Here is an 18,136-nt window from a genome sequence, read left to right on the forward strand (position 1 = left end):
AGTATTGTGAACAGGATAAAGAAACCGGAGGCCTTACTTTTCAGCACGCCCTCTTCAACTTTTGTTCATGTTCTATTCCAATTGACACAGCGCCAGGTACAGAAACACAATAAACTTGTTAACCAAACAGCACATTTATTATTTTAAGTTAACGTCACACCAGTTTACGACTTTCACACTTATATCTACTACCCCAGTAACTAAATACTTTGGTGTGAAAATACACTCCTGGAAATTGAAATAAGAACACCGTGAATTCATTGTCCCAGGAAGGGGAAACTTTATTGACACATTCCTGGGGTCAGATACATCACATGATCACACTGACAGAACCACAGACACATAGACACAGGCAACAGAGCATGCACAATGTCGGCACTAGTACAGTGTATATCCACCTTTCGCACCAATGCAGGCTGCTATTCTCCCATGGAGACGATCGTAGAGATGCTGGATGGAGTCCTGTGGAACGGCTTGCCATGCCATTTCCACCTGGCGCCTCAGTTGGACCAGCGTTCGTGCTGGACGTGCAGACCGCGTGAGACGACGCTTCATCCTGTCCCAAACAAGCTCAATGGGGGACAGATCCGGAGATCTTGCTGGCCAGGGTAGTTGACTTACACCTTCTAGAGCACGTTGGGTGGCACGGGATACATGCGGACGTGCATTGTCCTGTTGGAACAGCAAGTTCCCTTGCCGGTCTAGGAATGGTAGAACGATGGGTTCGATGACGGTTTGGATGTACCGTGCACTATTCAGTGTCCCCTCGACGATCACCAGTGGTGTACGGCCAGTGTAGGAGATCGCTCCCCACACCATGATGCCGGGTGTTGGGTTGGTTGTTTTGGGGAAGGAGACCAGACAGCGTGGTCATCGGTCCCGGGTGTTGGCCCTGTGTGCCTCTGTCGTATGCAGTCCTGATTGTGGCGCTCACCTGCACGGCGCCAAACACGCATAGGACCATCATTGGCACCAAGGCAGAAGCGACTCTCATCGCTGAAGACAACACGTCTCCATTCGTCCCTCCATTCACGCCTGTCGCGACACCACTGGAGGCGGGCTGCACGATGTTGGGGCGTGAGCGGAAGACGGCCTAACGGTGTGCGGGACCGTAGCCCAGCTTCATGGAGACGGTTGCGAATGGTCCTCGCCGATACCCCAGGAGCAACAGTGTCCCTAATTTGCTGGGAAGTGGCGGTGCGGTCCCCTACGGCACTGCGTAGGATCCTACGGTCTTGGCGTGCATCCGTGCGTCGCTGCGGTCCGGTCCCAGGTCGACGGGCACGTGCACCTTCCGCCGACCACTGGCGACAACATCGATGTACTGTGGAGACCTCACGCCCCACGTGTTGAGCAATTCGCCGGTACGTCCACCCGGCCTCCCGCATGCCCACTATACGCCCTCGCTCAAAGTCCGTCAACTGCACATACGGTTCACGTCCACGCTGTCGCGGCATGCTACCAGTGTTAAAGACTGCGATGGAGCTCCGTATGCCACGGCAAACTAGCTGACACTGACGGCGGCGGTGCACAAATGCTGCGCAGCTAGCGCCATTCGACGGCCAACACCGCGGTTCCTGGTGTGTCCGCTGTGCCGTGCGTGTGATCATTGCTTGTACAGCCCTCTCGCAGTGTCCCGAGCAAGTATGGTGGGTCTGACACACCGGTGTCAATGTGTTCTTTTTTCCATTTCCAGGAGTGTATTAAGGCTGAAAGTAAATTTCGCATCATGTGGTCACCGCCAAATAACATAGCCCGATGAAACTTGAATCATACATAGAAAGAACTGCTATAGTATAGAACAGTATAGTACAGTGCAGCACAGAACTGTAGATTACAGAAAAATGCGCAGTGACACGAGCAAATATAACACTTTCATTCAAAGACAATACCGGCTCTGAAGTCACCGCGATTTATGATGATTCCCTGCATGTTAAAAAAGGTGTGGTATTACTCTTAACAGGGTGTGTGAACACCACGGACACTTATTTTCAAGGTGCTCCGTAGGTGTCTTAATGGCTGGTAAGTAGTTCCTACTTCTGCACCAGCGCGGTTGAAAACCGCTGCATGGTCATTGGCGCATGAGGACGTGTTACAGTACGTCTCTCAACACATTCCATACGTGACCGATGGCATTTAAATCGGGGGACGGGCAGGACAGTCGTTTCGCTGAATACACTCTCGTTCCTAGAACTCCTCTACCTGCGCTGTTTGATGCGATCGTGCATGGTGATGCACAGAAATGAAGTCAGCGGCGACTGCACTCCTGAAAAGATACACATGGGGAAAGTGTACAGTGCCACAATGACGTTGGACGGTGGGTCCACAGTGTTCATAGATTTGCAGGCCTACTTCTGATTCTAAGAGATTATTCTGTAATTCACAGTTAAGTACCAGGCAGAGGACTCATCGAACCATCTTCAAGTTGTTTCTCTACCGTTCCATCCCAAACAGTGCGTGAGAAACGAACACAAAATGTATTCTCGTGAGCTCGTAACTGCCGCCTGCTTCACTTCTGCTGTGCAGCGAGCTACCTTAATTTAAGTATTAACTGTATTTTTCTTACTTGTCACTTCTTCTTCCGTGTGAATTTGCTTTTAGGAATCTTTAATTTTCGAGTGCTATTAATAGTGTTCCATAGATTTCGTGTTTGTTTTGAATACAGTCAGAGAGAGTCCCTTTAGTCAGCCATAGTCAGTGTCAGTGTCGTCGTAACTTCCGCCTGCTTCACTTCTGCTGTGCAGCGAGCTACCTTAATTTAAGTATTAACTGTATTTTTCTTACTTGTCACTTCTTCTTCAGTGTGAATTTGCTTTTAGGAATCTTTAATTTTCGAGTGCTAGTAATAGTGATCCATAGATTTCGTGTTTGTTTTGAATACAGTCAGAGAGAGTCCCTTTAGTCAGCCATAGTCAGTGTCAGTGTCGTCGTAACTTCCGCCTGCTTCACGTCTGCTGTGCAGTGAGCTACCTTAATTTAAGTATTAACTGTATTTTTCTTACTTGTCACTTCTTCTTCAGTGTGAATTTGCTTTTAGGAATCTTTAATTTTCGAGTGCTAGTAATAGTGTTCCATAGATTTCGTGTTTGTTTTGAATACAGTCAGAGAGAGTCCCTTTAGTCAGCCATAGTCAGTGTCAGTGTCGTCGTAACTTCCGCCTGCTTCACTTCTGCTGTGCAGCGAGTTACCTTAATTTAAGTATTAACTGTCTTTTTCTTACTTGTCACTTCTTCTTCAGTGTGAATTTGCTTTTAGGAATCTTTGATTTTCGAGTGCTAGTAATAGTGTTCCATAGATTTCGTGTTTGTTTTGAATACAGTCAGAGAGAGTCCCTTTAGTCAGCCATAGTCAGTGTCAGTGTCGTCGTAACTTCCGCCTGCTTCACTTCTGCTGTGCAGCGAGTTACCTTAATTTAAGTATTAACTGTATTTTTCTTACTTGTCACTTCTTCTTCAGTGTGAATTTGCTTTTAGGAATCTTTAATTTTCGAGTGCTAGTAATAGTGTTCCATAGATTTCGTGTTTGTTTTGAATACAGTCAGAGAGAGTCCCTTTAGTCAGCCATAGTCAGTGTCAGTGTCGTCGTAACAGCCGCCTGCTTCACGTCTGCTGTGCAGTGAGCTACCTTAAGTATTAACTGTATTTTTCTTACTTGTCACTTCTTCTTCAGTGTGAATTTGCTTTTAGGAATCTTTAATTTTCGAGTGCTAGTAATAGTGTTCCATAGATTTCGTGTTTGTTTTGAATACAGTCAGAGAGAGTCCCTTTAGTCAGCCATAGTCAGTGTCAGTGTCGTCGTAACTTCCGCCTGCTTCACTTCTGCTGTGCAGCGAGTTACCTTAATTTAAGTATTAACTGTATTTTTCTTACTTGTCACTTCTTCTTCAGTGTGAATTTGCTTTTAGGAATCTTTGATTTTCGAGTGCTAGTAATAGTGTTCCATAAATTTCGTGTTTGTTTTGAATACAGTCAGAGAGAGTCCCTGTAGTGCTAGTGTGCCAGTAGTGCTAGTGTTTGTTTTCAATACAGTCCAGAGACAGGTAGTGTTATTTTCATTGTTTTCTACAAGAAGTGGCTAGCAACCACAGTTTAGTGAATAAACAGTCGCCTTTAGTGAATTTGCAGTCTAATTAAAGGTTGATTAACTCTCTTCAGTAAATTGATTCCTTAGGATAGATAGGATGTGTGACTGCTGTGTACGGACGCAGGAGGAGCTGGCCACTGTTCGCGAACAGCTGAGCGTGTTGATGGCCGCGGTCAGCCGTCTTCAGGCTGCTGCCTCGGAGTGTAGCGGCAGTGGGGAGTCTGGTGCGTCGCAAGGTACATCCCAGGTGTTACATGCTTCACCCACTGTCCCTGCTGTCGAGACATCTTCGCGGGTACCGGGCGCGGTTGGGCCACCCTCTCCCCAAGGGGAGTGGCGGGTTCAGCGGCGTTCGCGGCGCACGAGGCGGAGGGTCAATGTGGAGGCTGGCCGTGTGGCATCGCCCGCTCTGCCTGTGAGTGGACATGTGGCTGCTCCTTCAGCAAGGTCCGAGCAGGCACACGGGGGGAGGGATTTATTAGTTTTTTGGGAGCTCCAACGTTAGGCGGGTGATGGAGCCCCTTAGGGAAATGGCGGGAAGGTCGGGGAAGAAGGCCAGTGTTCACTATGTCTGCTTGCCGGGGGGTCTCATCCGAGATGTGGAGGAGGCCCTACCTGCGGCGATAGAGAGCACTGGGTGCACCCGACTGCAAATTGTTGCTCATGTCGGCACCAATGACTCCTGCCGTCTGGGTTCAGAGGTCATCCTCAGTTCGTACAGGCGGTTGGCGGAATTGGTGAAGGCGGAAAGCCTCGCTCGCGGGGTGGAATCAGAGCTAGCTATTTGTAGTATCGTTCCCAGAACCGATCGCGGTCCTCTGGTTTGGAGCCGAGTGGAAGGCTTAAACCAGAGGCTCAGACGATTCTGCGGAGATCTGGGGTGCAAATTTCTCGACCTCCGCTATCGGGTGGAGAAATGTAGGGTCCCCCTGAATAGGTCACTCGTGCACTACACGCCGGAAGCGGCTACAAGGGTAGCGGAGTACGTGTGGAGTGCACATGGGGGTTTTTTAGGTTAGAGAAACCCCTCCTTAGGCCCGACAAGACGCCTCCTGAGACGCGGCAAGGTAGGAGTAGGCAAAATGCAACAGGGAATAACAATATTAATGTGCTAATAGTAAACTGCAGGAGCGTCTATAGAAAGGTCCCAGAACTGCTCTCATTAATAAACGATCACAACGCCCATATAGTACTAGGGACAGAAAGTTGGCTGAAACCAGACGTAAACAGTAATGAAATCCTAAACTCAGATTGGAATGTATACCGCAGAGACAGGCTGAACAGTGAAGGAGGAGGCGTGTTTATAGCGATAAGAAGTGCAATAGTATCGAAGGAAATTGACGGAGATCCGAAATGTGAAATGATTTGGGTGAAGGTCGCGGTTAAAGCAGGCTCAGACATGGTAATTGGATGTCTCTATAGGCCCCCTGGCTCAGCAGCTGTTGTGGCTGAGCACCTGAAGGATAATTTGGAAAATATTTCGAGTAGATTTCCCCACCACGTTATAGTTCTGGGTGGAGATTTTAATTTGCCGGATATAGACTGGGAGACACAAACGTTCATAACGGGTGGCAGGGACAAAGAATCCAGTGAAATTTTTTAAGTACTTTATCTGAAAACTACCTTGAGCAGTTAAACAGAGAACCGACTCGTGGCGATAACATATTAGACCTTCTGGTGACAAACAGACCCGAACTATTTGAAAAAGTTAACGCAGAACAGGGAATCAGCGATCATAAAGCGGTTACGGCATCGATGATTTCAGCCGTAAATAGGAATATTAAAAAGGGTAGGAAGATTTTTCTGTTCAGAAAAAGTGACAAAAAGCAGATTTCAGAGTACCTGTTGGCTCAACACAAAAGTTTTAAGTACAGATAGTGTTGAGGATCAGTGGACAAAGTTCAAAACCGTCGTACATTATGCGTTAGATGAGTATGTGCCAAGCAAGATCGTAAGAGATGGAAAAGAGCCACCGTGGTACAACAACCGAGTTAGAAAAATGCTGCGGAAGCAAAGGGAACTTCACAGCAAACATAAACATAGCCAAAGCCTTGCTGACAAACAAAAATTACGCGAAGCGAAATGTAGTGTGAGGAGGGCTATGCGAGAGGCGGTCAATGAATTCGAAAGTAAAGTTCTATGTACTGACTTGGAAGAAAATCCTAAGAAATTTTGGTCTTATGTCAAAGCGGTAGGTGGAGCAAAACAAAATGTCCAGACACTCTGTGACCAAAATGGTACTGAAACAGAGGATGACAGACTAAAGGCCGAAATACTAAATGTCTTTTTCCAAAGTTGTTTCACATAGGAAGATTGCACTGTAGTTCCTTCTCTAGATTGTCGCACAAATGACAAAATGGTAGATATCGAAATAGACGACAGAGGGATAGAGAAACAATTAAAATCGCTCAAAAGAGGAAAGGCCTCTGGACCTGATGGGATACCAGTTCAATTTTACACAGAGTACGCGAAGGAACTTGCCCCCCTTCTTGCAGCGGTGTACCGTAGGTCTCTAGAAGAGCGTAGCGTTCCAAAAGATTGGAAAAGGGCACAGGTCATCCCCGTTTTCAAGAAGGGACGTCGAACAGATGTGCAGAACTATAGACCTATATCTCTAACGTCGATCAGTTGTAGAATTTTGGAACACGTATTGTGTTCGAGTATAATGACTTTTCTGGAGACGAGAAATCTAATCTGTAGGAATCAGCATGGGTTTAGAAAAAGACGGTCATGTGAAACCCAGCTCGCGCTATTCGTCCACGAGACTCAGAGGGCCATAGACACGGGGTCACAGGTAGATGCCGTGTTTCTTAACTTCCGCAAGGCGTTCGATACAGTTCCCCACTGTCGTTTAATAAACAAAGTAAGAGCATATGGACTATCAGAGCAGTTGTGTGATTGGATTGAAGAGTTCCTAGATAACAGGATGCAGCATGTTATTCTCAATGGAGAGAAGTCTTCCGAAGTAAGAGTGATTTCAGGTGTGCCGCAGGGGAGTGTCATAGGACCGTTGCCATTCACAATATACATAAATGACCTGGTGGATGACATCGGAAGTTCACTGAGGCTTTTTGCAGATGATGCTGTGGTGTATCGAGAGGTTGTAACAATGGAAAATTGTACTGAAATGCAGGAGGATCTGCAGCGAATTGACGTATGGTGCAGGGAATGGCAATTGAATCTCAATGTAGACAAGTGTAATGTGCTGCGAATACACAGAAAGATAGATCCTTTATCATTTAGCTACAAAATAGCAGGTCAGCAACTGGAAGCAGTTAATACCATAAATTATCTGGGAGTACGCATTAGGAGTGATTTAAAATGGAATGATCATATAATGCTGATTGTCGGTAAAGCAGATGCCAGACTGAGATTCATTGGAAGAATCCTAAGGAAATGCAATCCGAAAACAAAGGAAGTAGGTTACAGTACGCTTGTTCGCCCACTGCTTGAATACTGCTCAGCAGCGTGGGATCCGTACCAGATAGGGTTGATAGAAGATATAGAGAAGATCCAACGGAGAGCAGCGCGCTTCGTTACAGGATCATTTAGTAATCGCGAAAGCGTTACGGAGATGATAGATAAACTCCAGTGGAAGACTCTGCAGGAGAGACGCTCAGTAGCTCCGTACGGGCTTTTGTCAAAGTTTCGAGAACATACCTTCACCGAAGAGTCAAGCAGTATATTGCTCCCTCCTACGTATATCTCGCGAAGAGACCATGAGTATAAAATCAGAGAGATTAGAGCCCACACAGAGGCATACCGACAATCCTTCTTTCCACGAACAATACGAGACTGGAATAGAGGGGAGAACCGATAGAGGTACTGAAGGTGCCCTCCGCCACACACCGTCAGGTGGCTTGCGGAGTATGGATGTAGACGTAGATGTAGATGTAGCTCTCATTTGCTTATTTTATTATGATGATGACCTCTCTCTATGTAGGAGGCTACGGTCCCAGGTTCGAATCATGCCTCAGGCATGGATGTATGTTAGGTTTAATTAGTTCTAAGTTCTAGGCGACTGATGACCTCAGAGGTTAGGTCACATAGTGCTCAGAGCCATTTGAACCATTTTTATGTAGGAGGGTGCCAAAGAAATATTTTCGTATTCGGAAAAGCGAGTTGGTGACTTGAATTTTATGAAGAGTTCCTGGTGCAATGGAAAACGCGTTTGTTTTTAAAGATACCCGCCCCAGAGCGTTTGTCATATCCGTGGCACTCTCTGCCCTATTTCGCGATAGTACAAAACGAGCTGCCCATCTTTGAACTTTTTCCACGTCCTCCGTCAGTTCTATCTGATGCGCATCTCACACCGCAGAACAGTACTCCAGAACAGAACGGTTAAGTAAAATTATGGTTCCTCACAAAGTAACGCCCGCACCACCAAAAGCACCACGATTGACAGTGTTTCTCGGTGCATTCGCAATATTATGAAGGTACGTCCAGCATTATGTAACAAGGTGGTTCTGAAGGTCCAAGTGTCGTGTTGTGCTGAAGCATAATATTGCATGGGGGTACTGATATCCGACTCTTTGAATACGGTACTCTCACTGGTGAACGCTATTGTGACACACTCCTTCTTCCCGGTGAGTGTGTAATCAGAGGTGTATTCGGCTTGACTTCATTATTGTGGATGACAATGAGCCACCAACCCGAACGGCGCGGTTGGGGAAGGTCTTGAAACTAGGACGTTCGGAGAATGGACTGCGCTGCCTATTCCCCCGACCTGAATCCCATGGAACACGTGTGGGATGCGTTGAAAGACGTATGCAGCACGTCCACATGCGCCAGCGACCGTCCAGCAGTTGTCAACCACACTGCTGGAGGAATGGAACGCCATGCCACAAGAATTCCTTACCAACCTTGTGGTCATCGTGAGAACATGTTGCATAGCAGATATTGCCACTTCATTGATGTAACCTTTTATATATATGGTCGTAGTTTCACGGAGCTGTATTACCTGGCAGTGACATATGATAGAGAATTTACTGTCGTTCTTAAGTTTTACCATCATTTACCATCATTGTGACTAGATACGCCGTACAAATAATTTAGATGCTAATAAGTAAATCTACATGCTAGGCCGTGGACTTTTCCCACAGTTACACGGGTGCGTTTGAAAATCTCTCCTCTCTTTAGGGGTGAAGAGTAGGAGTAATGGCTTGCCTGTGACACAGTGGTCGGTTTAGAGCAGATAGAGCAAAAATGTGCAGGAATGTGGCGCCATGACGACACTTTATTAGTCAGCTTAGCGCCACAGGCAGCTAGTCAGGTATGCTCTATGCACACTCCGATGGCTCATTGCGTTACATAACTCATCTTTTAACACACACCAAGTGAAAAAATTGCATGTAGTTGTCTCTGTGAAACTACGAAGCGAGACAGCTACCCTACTATCAAAACTATTTCGCCAATACAGTTGCAGCGGCGTTTATGGTGTGCGTTCTATGGATATCTTGCATGATATAACCCTAGAACGTATATACCGCACCACTTTCATTCTCTAAGAAAAAGTTTAAGTAAAGTGTTATTATACCCGTCGGCTGTTATGGATTTCTGGGAAAATATTTAAATGGTAATTTGTGTTGTAACAACTGCACATCTCTCTACTACACTGGTGTGCTATACTTAAGGACGAAAGTATATTTCTCATCATGTGTCACTGCCAAGTAACGTAGCTGGATGGAACTTGGACCTTACGTACCAAGAACTGCTACAGTATATTACAGTAGGAAACTGAACAGTGAGACAAACATAAACAACACTTTTATTCAAACAAAAGAATAACAATGAAGTGACATGGCTCTTAATTATGAAGATAGACGGCAATGTTGGCCATATGGGTGGTAAGGAAGTCTTGTAGTACGCGTTCTGTTGTGGGCTGGCAAGACAGCCAATCCACTAGGAGGAAGCCGAAAGGCACGCGTTTAAGCTCACGTAGGCTGGCGTGAGGTCTGGAACAGGACAAAGAATTTATAGTAGCAAAGAACGTACGTAGCTGCTGGAATACTTAACTTTAACCCATAATTGGTGAACATCGCTCTTGACGGTACATGTTTTACAGCATCAATAGTAACTGGTAATGGCGTCTTGCTAGGTCGTAGCAAATGACGTAGCTGAAGGCTATGCTAACTATCGTCTCGGCAAATGAGAGCGTAATTTGCCAGTGAACTATCGCTAGCAAAGTCGGTTGTACCAACGGGGCAAGTCCTAGGAAGTCTCTCTAGACCTGCCGTGTGGCGGCGCTCGGTCTGCAATCACTGATAGTGGCGACACGCGGGTCCGACGTATACTAACGGACCGCGGCCGATTTAAAGGCTACCACCTAGCACGTGTGGTGTCTGGCGGTGACACCACACGTTCCATTCTTCTATCAGCGCGGCTGAAGACTTCTGGATTGTCGTTGGTGAGTCTAGACGTGCTGCAAAACACCTCCCAAAGCATCCCACACGTGCTTGATGGGATTTAAGTCGGGGGAATGGGAAAGCCAGTCTATTCGCCTAATATGCTCTCGTTTGAAGAGCACCTGCGCCGTTCGATGTTGTCGCCTCTTAAACGTTTAAGTCAGTCTGACGCACAGGTGGGAAGCACTAGAGCTTCATTATAAAGACGCCATTGAGTGGACCGTGTTAAAAAATTTGGAGGTCAGTACGCTCATGAAGTGTTATGCCTTCCTACACCAAAGCGCCTGGATCATCCAAACGGTAATGTTCGACGTTGTTTCTGGAGCATTACATCTCCCCACTTCTGGCCATATGACGCTAAGTCCGAAGTCGCTACTAAGACTGTTGTCCCTTTCGAGAAGAGCGTGCCATACTACAGGTAGTTGGGCAGGGAGACCACCGCCACTCCGCCGCGGTGACACGGTGGAACGTGAAACTGCCTTGCTGTAATGTTAAATGTATTCACTATAGCTGAGGTCCCCTGCTATACCCGCAGGACAGGTCAGATAGTTTGATTTGTAGAAAGGGGCGAAAATGAGTGGATGTCAGTTGCACCCGAACATACTACTTTACTCGTTTGGCAAGCACTACAAGAGTAAAAAAAAAACATTAAATACAGAGCAAGCCAAACACTAATTTTAGAACTTATTTCCCGGCTAAATGCACCATTCAACCTCACGCCTCAAGGGCAAAACAACTTTAATTTAAAATCGGTTGAAGGCCAATAACTTAAGACTCAAAAACGGGAATTTGAATTTTGAAAGGCAGAAGGCCTTATCCTAAAATTTCTTTGAATCAGGCTGAAGGCTAAAACAATCTCACTCTTTAAGGGCAAAACAACTTTAAATTGAAATCGGCTAGAAGCCGTACCTAAATAAACAACAAGGACAAACAAGAAAAGGCAGCACATCAAATGGTGCTCAGAAGTTTCCAAGGGTCGGCCTGAAATTCAAACAATAACGCTCACTTAGGCGAGACAGGCAGTCGGCCCAACAAATTCTCAATCCGACGGCAACCCAACCGACAGACAGTCAACGGACCAAGCGACAGGATAACTTCCGCTCCGCCCGTCCAGCAAACAACAGGTTGTTCAATGGAACAACGCAGAAGGTATGGGAGCCCACAACGAATTACACATTCGGCTGTCAAACTACACGCCGTGCTGGACAGCCACAACACGACGAGAAAAATAGACTGCCTGAATTTACGTCAACGGCGACGGCAGGTAACTGGAGCGTTAACGGCCACAAGGCAGAAGATTCAATTGGTGCACTTCAATTCAAAGATAATCAAATTAAGGTAAACTCCACAGGAGTGCGGCTAGAATTTCGGCAACTTGAAAACACACGTTGTTGCTCGCGGGAATGTCCCAACAACCTACAACGAAATTCAAACGACACAATGTGAACACTTGGGGCTGGCTGGTAGATACGACTGTACTGTCGCGTCCGGGATCGGTGAGCCACGGACCTCGTAGCAATGGGAGCAGCCCCTCACACTCCGACCGCAAGTGAATGCTGCCAGCGACCCCGGCCACACACGCGCCATGGAGACTACCTCGCCGCTCCACGCCAACCGAGCAACTGCCCGCACGTGGCATAACCAGAAACTGTAAGCGCGAGGCCACAGGTAGTACAAGGGTGCGAATATCGATACACGCTGCTGCTGCGACTCGCGGAGAGAGGGTAACAGCATAATCGCTATTACCGCGGGAGACTAATCACAGAATAGCAACGAAGGTTTAATGCAAGGCAAGACACGAGTCAGCCACGGCTCAAAAGCTCCCATTCCCTAGTGTGTGTCCTAACTTTCCTGTTGCATAACGTTGCCGTCATCTTCTGCTATAACTGATTATGGTCGGCCCTCTCCTCGCCTGTGGTTTGGGACGCTCCCCATCCACGTGAAAACATGCTGTGAGCAACACTAACCACCGCGGCAACAATTGTCACTCTTCGTCCTTCTTCCAGTTTCCCGGTGATTATTTCCGGCATGAAATCGTCCAAATATTGTATCCGCGCCATATTATAACGAAGAAATCCACATCAGTGCACCATAACTGCTCTCTAATAGACACAGATGTTCTTTTCCCGTTGCTCCAACTGCCTCTTGTGGCCTGGCCTGCCCCATTTGGCACTATAGTCACGCTGACCTCGCGCCGTGTGACATCTGGCTTTCTATGCATGAATGGGAGACCTCTGGCACATGTTTCAGAACTTTCATTCATTTCCCTCGAGTTGTTAATATGTTGTTACTTTACATAATCCTGAAGTTTTATTGAGCGGTGTATTTTCATATCGAGTAAAGGCTCTCGATGGGGATCTTAGAAGCTCCAAAAATGGTTCAAATGGCTCTGAGCACTATGGGACTCAACATCTTAGGTCATAAGTCCCCTAGAACTTAGAACTACTTAAACCTAACTAACCTAAGGACATCACACACATCCATGCCCGAGGCAGGATTCGAACCTGCGACCGTAGCAGTCCCGCGGTTCCGGACTGCAGCGCCAGAACCGCTAGACCACCGCGGCCGGCTAGAAGCTCCAATTTGCATGTTACGCATGTTGACCAATACAATAAATATTGCGAAACTTTATCAGAGAAGAAAGAGCATTTCACCTTTCCTTCATGCAAAGACTTTGGTTTTTGAAGAAAACAATATTCGGTTACGAGAGAGGGTTGCTGAGTTATTGTTTTTATTATGCCACACAATGAAGTTAAAGAAAATACAATGGAGTGAAATAAGACATAGACGGCATCCCTTAAGGTAAGTACGCAACCATGAAATACGTAGGCAAAACATCAGAAAGAAATGAACTCATATTCCAGAGAAATGAAGTTAAAATAGAGTTCAGGAGACTAGATAATATAAAAACAGCAGTTAGTCATTACTTACAATATATGAGTAATAAATATGGTAAATATGTAGTCAAAAAATTCTACGCCATGATTGCGACAAAAGCTGCATCCGGCAGACGGGTAATTCCATTGACTTGGGTTCTAAAGAACACATCTACACCAGCAATAAATCAGCATTAGACTTAAATACTTAAGAGGAGTGATGCAAGACTGGTAGCACTGACAAACAACTAAAATTGTCTGATAATGATGAAGAAAGTAAACGGTTAGGCATTTTAGAAGAACAGGAGATTTACGTCACGAAACGCAAGAAACGGGGTGATCTCCTCGATGAACAAAACGAGTTGTCTGCTAAAGCAAATTTCTTACGAGGAGAAAACAACAAGTTTCATAGACCGACTCCCCAGAAACATCGCTCAATGGAAAAGGGGTCAAAATAAACTATAACGTGTCTCGGCTGATACGCAGATATTCGACTGTGTCTGGAAAAACAACAGTCAAAGTTTTCGAGGCATTTTCCAGTGTAACATCCACGAGATAAATTTAAGTTACAGTGCGACGAGAGGAGATTATGCCTTTAACAGTTATAAACATTATCTATCCGACATATGAAAAAACACTGAAATAAATGTTAATTATTTATATAATATTTTATGATGTAATTGGACATATCGATGTATATCATACAAAGACAATGATAATTGTAAATTCCTTTTATGCTCTGCGTTTGTCTTCCTTTGATTCTACCTTTTGTTGGTTGGCTTTTGTAGGTTGCGGACGCAAGACGCATATCAAACTGAGGTCTGTTAAGAAATTGTAATTATTTGTTAATTATTTCTTGAGAATAGAGTTCATTATTATTATAAATATGCGTGGATAATTATTTGTAACTTTAATTCCTCTCTCAATAAGCATTATCTGTGTTAATTATTTCTTTCCGCTGCAGAGCGTGCAGCCATTGATGATAGCGATTTGTATCGCGTTTTAATCTGTGTTTCTTAGAAAAAAAATCTATGGTTTTCTTGATGAAAATTAATCTAAATAGTGCACAATATGAAAGTAAAGTTTAATATGCATTTAAAATACTTATCCTATTAAAAAGAAAATTTACTCTAATAATAGAAAGTCTCTATCAATTGTCTGCCGCCATCTTAACAATTATCTCAGCGGCAAATTCAAATTAGACAACTCTGTAGACATAAATGCCGAAGGTAATAAAATTTTGTAAAAATAAATGTGCACCGCTGGTCCCGAACTCATTTTAATGAATATAATTCGAATCAGATTGGTTCATTAAAAACGGTGCTCATAGCACGATCCATATAAAAAACTTTTTTGCTGATGTATGGAGCCTAAATTAATTACGCAAGAGTTGCGAAGAATATTGTTCCAAGTTAACACACGTCAGTGTTGTGCGCGGCTGATATTCGGTGGTTTGAATGATCATTTTGCTGAAGATAACTGTTTCCATCATAAAAAATAGTTGTATAGAACCCGTTGTATGAACTGTGATTTAGTGACACTTACGCAACATACACACAACACTTTAACACAACGTTAACTAGGAGTTCTTTAGCAATTTGACCAAATCTTTAGCCGGGAGGAAAATTATTTAGAAATTGCTCACTGCAATAAAATAGGATTATCATTTTCATTTACAAATTAGTTAAATACCAAACCACTGAATAACACAGCGAACGTCACACCGGGTAATGTCTGTGCGTTTTATCGCTTTATATCATCAGCCGAAATGGCGGCAAAGTGGTTAGCGCCGCGGTTTATCAGTTTTGCACCCCGTGTTTGGAAACCGTTTTTTGTTTTTCTTTTTCATTCATGTATCCATGCGTGTAGAAGATTTATATATGAATGTTTTCGAGTGTATACAGATATAGCGTTGCACTTAGTCGTCTACAAATTGTATGTCATATGAAAGAATTACAAAAAAGTAAAGAATGAGTAAGTTATTTGAAACTGTTTTCTGTGAAACTCCTGTAGTGTAAGGTATCTAGATTCTTAATCAATTTCAAGCACAACTCTTCGGGAAAATGATGCGTTACGCGCGGTTTGCGGGAAGTTAATGCCGACGCGCGACATCTTCACCAATGTTAACGACTTTTCTTTGCCGATTGATAACTATATGAAGAAATGTCACTGTGGCAAACCTGCCTGCATGCAACGCTAGCGGTGTTCGGAATATCTGTGTTTTGAATGCTTCTACGATCGTACCATCCAAAGAAATGCACCAAATCATCCTGAAGAATAAAATTATGAATAAAATGTAAGAATTAGTATAAGAACTGGTGTGAGAATGAAATATCGGAATATGAGAATTTAAATTGATTGTAATAGCTCAACATACCACTTACACACACACACACACACACACACACACACACACACACACACACACACACACACACACACACACACATAAAGAGAGACACTTATTTGCAAATCCAATTGTGATTTTACAATTACTATAACGTACTCCTATCCACCAATATGATAAGCAACATGCGTGTAGTAACCTTCTACGTACATGCCTAGATAAATGAAAACAATAAAAATAAAATAAATAAATGTCGTTAACATTATCAACCTGAAGTGTAAGGGCCACAGATCACTGAAAATAAAAATGCCGTAGTGGTAGCTACTCAGTTCCTCACTTTATTTTGAAGATGTGTTACTGATTTAACGATCTGTATTTTACTTACATATCTGATGAATAATAGATTGAAATAGTATTGTAATAACTGTCATACTTCGTGGGAACTACGACTAATGCTTGTCTTATAGAGGACGCGTGCATATGGCGGAGAGAGTGGAGAAAGAAAAGTCACTTTTAATGGGGACTATCAGGCCTGTTAATCACGTATTTTGATGAGTCTTAGTTATGTTGTAGAGAGACCTTTCCTGTCTGAGTGGCTAGCGGCTTTTCATGGGACGGACTCCAGTTTCCGACAAAATCCATGTTGAAATTTTTTGCGTACGGGCCATACGCGTCCATTAACTATATGTCACGCAAAATTATTCGAAAATAATTTTCGCCGTAATAATTTCATTAAAAATGCATTCAATATATCACAATTTCTTTAAACGTGTATTGCGCTTACGGTCCTTAGTTAGAATTCCAGTTCCAAAGACTTTAGAATTATGGACGAAGTATTAGCAGCTGCAGAATGATTCCAGACACAGACGAAAGTACTCATTCTAATTCTGAACTCGATTATTCATACTTGTGAAACCGGTTGCCAGTACCAATAGACGATAAATTGATCCTTTGAGAAACGAGATGCGTCAGGAAAAGTATTCCCTTACCTTTTATTATGTGTGCAGGAAACATCCGCAAAATTTGGTTGATTTCTTCAAAACAGAATTCGCAATGTAAGTGTATTCCGCATCAAACCAGGTAAGTTCACAAAAGTGCTGTGGGAAGGGTTTTTTAAAATTTGTCGTTTTCCCTATGCGGAAAAAGAAAAATTTCTTCATATTATTGATTCGTGGGGAGAGCTGTCTGTTCACACATTTTACGATAAAATATTTGTAGATAAAAAGACAAGCATGCACCTGCACAATAAAACTTATCCCTTCCAAATGTAGTGCACGTTGCCAAATCTTTGACGTTTATTTTTCCAGACAGCTTAAAATTCTCACAAAAAAAAAATTCAAAATACTCGCGACTTGCTAAGGACTACTAGAGAAATCGTTTGAGGGAAGAGTCTATACAAACACGTCTTTTAATTCTGCATCAATTTAGTACATCTGCTTTCACGGGAATGATGAAATAAGAGTGGTTCGCGTCGAAGTTAATCGAAGAAAGAAGAACTTGTTCGAATTTAAACGAACAGTGTTTTTTAAAATGCAGTAGGTCTCATTAAAAGATGCGAGGTGCTCTACGAATTTGTGTTTTGGTTGCTTTTACGACAAATACTATCCGGAATTCTGTTGCAGCACAGCGAGTGATGCAAGCTACAGCGAGTAAGACAATTCTGTAATGTATCCCGTAACAAACGGAATATTACCGGCCGCTGTGGCTGAGCGGTTCTAGGCGCATCAGTCCGGAACTAAGCTGGTGCTGCTTTCGTAGGTTCGAGTCCTGCTTTGGGCATGGATGTTTGTGATGCCTTTAGGTTGGTTAGGTTAAAGTAGTCCTAAGTCTAGGGGACTGATGACCTCTGATGTTATGTCCCATAGTGGTTGGAGATATTTGAATTTGAAACGGAATATTCATTTTTAGATAGTTTGCTGTAATTATCGTTTAATTAATGAAACTCCTACGGCGAAAAATACTGTTTTTCAATATTTTGTGTGAGACATACTTTTTAATTATACTGTACCCGGTGAAATCGGAAAAAAGGAGTTCGGGGGAGAGAGGGAAGAAGGATTGGGGAAATTGAAGCCGTACTACCTCCATGGTAGACGTACACCTGAACACCTGCGCTACACTCGCTCTCTCGGAACATCACAAACGTGACAGATAGGGCACGTGCGCAAATAAACTTCAACAACGATTTTCACGGAAAATTTTCTCGTAAACAAGAGGTCGACATATGAAAAGGCACTAGCCGGGTGCACAGGACACGTCCCTCTACAACGTTCCTAAGACCAACTAAACGAGCTTGTTGGTGTACAGACGCATGGGACGAAGAACTCACCTCCCTTTCTGTCAGTAACTGAAGCACCAGTTGCCCGTCGGGTCCATGATAATGATGAACCCGGGGCTCTGATTTCCTGTCTGACGACGTTCCCTGCTTA

The sequence above is a fragment of the Schistocerca cancellata genome, chromosome 3 (genome assembly GCF_023864275.1).
Source record: "Schistocerca cancellata isolate TAMUIC-IGC-003103 chromosome 3, iqSchCanc2.1, whole genome shotgun sequence".
In the NCBI taxonomy this organism is placed as follows: Eukaryota; Metazoa; Arthropoda; class Insecta; order Orthoptera; family Acrididae; genus Schistocerca; species Schistocerca cancellata.